This window comes from Euprymna scolopes, chromosome 7, assembly GCF_053919585.1.
Source record: "Euprymna scolopes isolate OS-2025 chromosome 7, ASM5391958v1, whole genome shotgun sequence".
In the NCBI taxonomy this organism is placed as follows: domain Eukaryota; kingdom Metazoa; phylum Mollusca; class Cephalopoda; order Sepiida; family Sepiolidae; genus Euprymna; species Euprymna scolopes.
In genome coordinates, this window is record NC_136488.1 from 78,004,352 (window position 1) to 78,011,240 (window position 6,889).

Below are 6,889 nucleotides of genomic sequence, written 5' to 3' on the forward strand. Positions count from 1 at the left end.
TCGCTGTTTCGCAGCTCAACAGTGCGGCTAGACAAGCAACTACGCCATGCCAGGATCAAAACCCGATCGCCCTAACGACAGTCGGGTGTTACATATGATATAATGTAAAAATGTTTAACCATAAAACCAGAAAAAAATGTTTAGTGTTTGGAACAAAACAAACAAAAAAAAAACTTAACTATGAATTTACTTATTTGCATTGTTTTTGGAGTTTTGCAAGGAAACAAAGAGAAAAACGATATGAAATATACCATGTACACTACGCATTAACAGAATGGTCACAGTAGTAATTGGCAGAGTAAAATTAAATGATTTAAAATAAAAAATATTTCTCGTGGTTTCAGATTTAATTCCGAAACGTCATTTATTTCATATATGTTTAGATGATATTAGTTTAAAGTAGTTAATAATTAATCTTGCCAATTACATCAGCATCTCGTCACGATTATTGCATATTATTTCGCAATTGGCTTTATTAAAATCACACCGAACTTTATAAATTAAGATAATTTTCATCTTGCGTGTTGCAATTTTTATAAATTATTCAAACGTCAATTATTAAATAATTACAGCATAATTATTTTCACTGTTCTTATTAAACAAGTTTCTTCTGATTTAAGCGAAATAAGAGATGATTGGGGAAAACATAACGGCATAAAGCGTGTACAAGTCCACAGGCACACAGATACACAAACATACACGCACATAGCCATATATGTATGCGTATATATATATATATATATATATATATATATATATATATATATATAGATATATAAGGTAATTTTGAAGGTTTACCAATGCAGGAATGTACAGTCGTTATGAGCAGATAAATAAATAAATAAATTATAATAAATAAATAAATAAAAGAACGATAAATAATTCAATACTTTTTGTGTATAATTTTTTAATCATATTTATTCATTTATCTACTAGATTTTTTTTCATTCAAATGTGGATGGCACTTATTCCAAATGTCCTTTCAAGTAATAACCCATCATCAGTGGAGAAATAAATAATCTTTCTCGGCTGTAAATAGTAAAGTGCTTGTTTTGTTTAGATTTATAATCCAAACCCTCAAGATAAATTCATTCCTTTACATGCTCAGGGGAAATAATTCTATTATTTTCTACTTGTCTATAGATTGTTTGATCAAAGGGACGTAGTTCAAAATTCTGTTTAATATGGTTATAACCGGCCGTTGTTTTTTGCACGTTCATTTTATTTTAAATGCAGACGCCCAAAGCTTAAAAAATTCAGTCATGTTCAGGTGAAGCAATTCTATTGTTTTAGTTGTCTATTTATTTTTCGTTTTAATTTTTCAATCAGTATTGATTCTGTTAATCTGAGGTTTCCCTGATTCCTATAATTTGCTAAAATTTTCACGTTTATGTTTTTGTATGAATTATGTTCTAAAGACGCATGTTTGATGAATGAAGATGTTTTGATGCTAATGTGTTCCTTAATTCTGATATGTAACGGTCTTATAGAACTTCCGATATATGAGTCATTACAAATTTTGCATTGAATTTGGTATACTGAATATGTGCGTTCGCATAATCATGTGCTTTTTATGGGGGGGGTTGTATAAAAGGTATGGTGTGTTCATATATGTAGTTTTGGTTTTATATAGGTGCTGCCTTAACTTCGGGCCGGTGTGTGCGAGTTGTATGTCTAGTTGTTCTTTGCAAATTGCTTTGCGTATTGCTGGAGTTATTTTATCATTAAAATGAGGTGTTTTACGAAAGCATGTGTTAGTCCTTTTTGATGTTTGTTTTCTTTTGAATGTATTAATGTGTTGTATGGTTTTTGTAGGGTATCCTTTTAGTCGTAGGGTTTGATGGAATTTTCCAATGGAGGTGATCCTGTCCATTTCGTTCGTGCATCTGTTGTGAATACGGTTTGTTTCATTTGTAACATAACCTATTTTTTCTTGTGAAAATGTCACGGAAGGCGGATTTTTTTATATAAGTTTGTGTTTACTTGACCTGTTTCTGTGAAGTAGAGTGTGAATTCGAGTAATGATAGGTATCTGGATGTGTTAGGGTGTTTTATGGTAAATTTGATATGTGGGTCTGCGTTTTGGAACTTGATGAATATTTTATTAGCTTCTTCAAGAGATGATGTTAGGATGAGAATATAGTCTACATATCTCGTGAAGGAGATGTCGGATAAGTATGCAGTGTGCGCTGTTCAAATCTGTTCATGTAGGTTATGGCCAGGAGATCAGATGGACTGGATCCCATGGGAAGTCCAGATATCTGTGTATATGTTTTTTTTAATACTGAAAGTGTGTGTTATCCACTACTATATTTAGAATCGGTGTATGTATTCCGTGGTTAAAAAAGTGTGCATTATTATATGCAATGTAGTCTGTTATTAAGTCTACAGCTGGGTGTGCACAAACTGATGCGTAGAGCGAGACAACATCTACGCTGAAGGCGTATCTATTGTGTTGTAGATGCTTAGTTGGTGATGATTGTAGTTTGTTTATGACTTCTTCGAAGCTATTAACGCGACGTGGATAGATGGAAAGTAGAAGTTTGAGTATATGTGATAGTAGCCATGATATTTTGTGTAGTGACCATTCTATGCTTGAAACGAGGGTCTGATTTGTGCAGATGGGCTGTTTTTGTGTTTTTCTTAGTTGGTAGAATCTGGAAAGTTTGCTGTTTCTTGTAATGATATTTCGCATGTCCTTTTTTTATTGCGGTCCAAGCTATATTAATTTTATTTTCGATATCTGTGGAAGAAATGTTTGTATTGCGAGAATATAATGTTTCATTGTTAAGGTGTTCTAGTTCTAGGGATCCATATGAATTTTGGTTGATGACGAAAAATTCCTTTCCTTTGTCGGATGGTAGGAATATTAAGTTTTTATCTTTCATATTTTTTTAGGGTGAGTAGTTGTGTGTTGGTGAGGTTGGGTGTCATGCTAGATTGTTCACGTTGGATGATGTCTAGTATGTGTCTAAGTCTCGTGAATCTAAAGTTATATCGGGGTTGTATGGGGTTGGATGTAATATGCGGTCGAGTTTAAATGTAAGAAAATCAGAGGTGTTATTCACGCTGGAATGTGTGTTTTATTTGAATGCGGATAGCCACTTCAGATGATATGCTGTCCTACAGAACTGTGTTTCCATTTCGAGTTTTAATCTGTTATTTACTTCCTGTGTGGTTATGAACTTAGGGCCAAGGCTGAGAAGTTCGATTTCGTTAGGTGTCAGGGAATTAGTTAGGTCTGTGACGAGCAAGTTATTTATGGGTCTCTTGTTGTCGCCTTTGTTGTTGATTTTGTTTGGTATGTTATTATTATTGGTAATGTTGTTCTCATGGAGTAGCCAGTTGAATTTATTCTTAAGTTTTTCTTTTGTTGTTCTGACGCTGTAATGGTAGCATTGTTCTATTGCTGTTTAAATTTATGGGGTCGTTTTCTGTTCCGATAGGTTCTGGTTCAGGTTAAAACAACAGCGACCATGTATAAGCATTTCAACAGAATAAAATTACTTCCCTTTGATCAGAAAACCTACAGTAAAAAAAACCCAGAAAACCTACAAGTAAAAAAAAAATAGAATTACTCCCTTGAATATGACTAAATTTATCAATTAAGCTGTGAGCGTTTGGATTTAAAATCCAAACAAAAAAAAAAAGAGATAATTTTACAAAAACATTAACAAAAAAAAAACCACCGACCTGTTATAACCATATAAAACAGAATTTGGAATTACGCACCCTTGATCAGAAAATCTATAGACAAGTATATAAAAAAATAAAAATAAAATTACTTCCTCTGAATATGTAACGGAATTAATTAATCTTTTAACGTTTTGATTTAAAATCTAAACAAAACAGCCACTTTATAGTTTATAGCCGAGAGAGGGGATTTTTTTCTCCACTGATGATGGGTTATTACCCGAAAGGACCTTTGGAATAAGTACCATCCACAGTTAAATAAAAAAAAGTTCAGGTAGATAAATAAATAAATTAATAAAATAATATACTTCATTCACTTATTTATTTACCTGCCCACAACGACTATAATTCCTGCATTTTAAGCCTTCAAAATATATTTTATTATTTAACAATGCTTCAAGCAAACCATACTTTTCCTATATACATATACTTAACACACTCCCCGATATATAGAGACAACTTCATTGCTTGCTTACTGTAAAGAACTGAATACATATTAAACACTATCCTGGAGAGGCTATAGGCTCTTTTTCAGGCGATCAAGCTGGATACAAGACATTCTACTGGTTTCAGATATTCACCTGCTATATCATATATCCCAACCAAAGGATATGTCTAAAATAGTAATCGCCCCTTTAAATGCAGTTCTTTGAATTTCTATTGCACTTGGATCACCCGGTATATTTGTAATTGTCTGAAATTTTCTATGAGACATGTTATTCCTAAATTTGCTGAAATTATAGAGATTTTCTAAGTTTAAATTTTTCTTCCTGTCGTACTTGTGATTATCTGAAATTTTCTTTTTAAAGTCTGTTGAAGCAGCGTAATTGGAAATTAAATTTTACTGTTTGCTTTTATCTGCTTATTGTTTCGAATCATTATGCCATGTTTAATAGCCCCGTTTTGTATGAACGAATTGGTAGATATTGAATAAGGATAGTAGATGGTGTATCTGCAAATGTGCTTTCCAATGACTTGTACATTTGATATCCAACAGGTGATCCGCCAGATTGTCTAATAGATGTCCCCCAGCAGACACTTTAAATGTTGATACCAGGTTGCTCACAGTGTGTCAGAAACTGCACTTGTATTTTCTGAAACACCCCTACTTCTTAGAAGCATTAGTCATCAAGACTTGGCATAGATAGCGATATAATATTCTAATCACAATGAAACGATACTCTTTTAAGTCGGTCTAAATACAGCTATCTTTAGTTGACCTTTGACAATTAAATATTGTCCTTTACTAGCCAAATAGTAAAGTTACTAGACAAACCCATATGATTTTTTAAAATTTTACATCTTCATTCTGTGACGAGTATGTACATCTTAAAGATTTTTTGTATATTTTTAAATAAGTGCAATTTTAAATATAGAACAAATTTTATGTTGATACTTGAAGGTAGAAACATTTTAATTTCTTCACATGTTTTTAAACAACCTTCATTTTAAAAATAAAAAATAGTATGTTGTTCTAGTAAACTTTTATTGCGTGAATAATTTGACTTTGCTCGTTTTATTAAAAAAAATAATGTTGAAAAGGCATATTTCCCTCGGTAGTGAGTTTTGGAAAATTGTCAGTGAAAGAAATACAATCGCCAAATGATAAGCGTTTCATTATTTCTAGTCACCACTTTGAAAAATCACTCGCAAATGCGACTGTTTCACTCCCAATGTAGAGCTCTGAAAAAGGTCTCCTATTTCGAGTGATGTTAAATATTAAAAATACGTGTTCAATATATGGCTATTAATACTTAATATAAAATGATGTTGTCGAAGTTTAAACAAACTGTCATGAATAATATTTAAAAATGAATGTATGTATTAATAATAGCAAACCTTTTCAGTAATAAAATATATTCGCTTTTTTAAAATTATTTTTTATATGTATTCATCTCCCTTCAGAGCGAGTGCGATAGAAAGAGAAAGAGAGAGAGAGAGAGAGATTATTAGCATTCAACATTTTCCTTCGACAGAATGAGTGCATGTCTTCAATTTTTTTTTAAGTAATTCGGTGAGTAGGAGATGGCGTCTGTTCACTTGTAGGTGAGTAAGTAAATAAGGTGATCTCTCCGATCATGAAAGTCGGCTCCGTAAAGATGAAACAGTCACATTTGAAAGTGGGACAATATCGACTTCCTTATGTTTAGGGGATTTTGCTGTGTGATACACGATTATTGATCGAAAAGGATTACAAGAATAAAGAAATGTATAACAAAATAAATACGCTATATTTATATCGTATATTGACAATATTAATGTACACAAGCATCAATCTATCTACGGAAAATCTTATATATATATATATATATATATATATATATATATATATATATATGTGTGTGTGTGTGTGTGTGTGTGTGGGTGTGTGTGTGTAGATCGTAAGTTACTTACCTGTTTGAAATATGTTTTCCGATAAATTAAGTTGTAATTTTCTAATCCGATCTATTTAATATTAAAATATTAATAAATTCACTACCGGAGAAAACATTGTTCTGATTGAATTTTAATGTGTAAATTTATGGTAATGCATTCGAATATGTTGCTTATGCGCCACATTTTATATATATATATATATATATATATACATATATATATATATACATATATATATATATATATATATATATATATATATATATATATATATATATATAGAGAGAGAGAGAGAGAGAGAGAGAGATATTATTGAATAGCACGGAATTATTCTGTTTTACAATTTTCCTTTTTATCTTCTCCAATCTCCGAATAGTCCTTTTTGTGTTCTTCTCGAAATTGTATATGTTGGGTCAATAATCCCGAGCACTTTCGACGGAAGTACTTCTATCATCCTCAGGCATATTGTAGAAATAAATGTACAGATTGTTTTTTTAATTTACTTATATATACACTTTTCCTAGTCACGTGGTAATTTGTTACAAGTTAGGTGGGCGGACTTTTTTCTTTTTTTTACATATATTAAACACATTTATATATACAAACACATATATACATTTTCAAATATTTATCCCAAACATTTCAAAACGTACCGGCTTCACTCATAATTAATATTGTTTATTTGAGACTTATTTGTTTTAATGTACAATGCTTCGAGTATTCTTAGCCTATTTACATTTCTCTTACTCTGCAATATTCTTGTATTTTCTACCATAATTCTTCGAAATTCCGAATGATGGCAACCATGTCCCTTCAAATG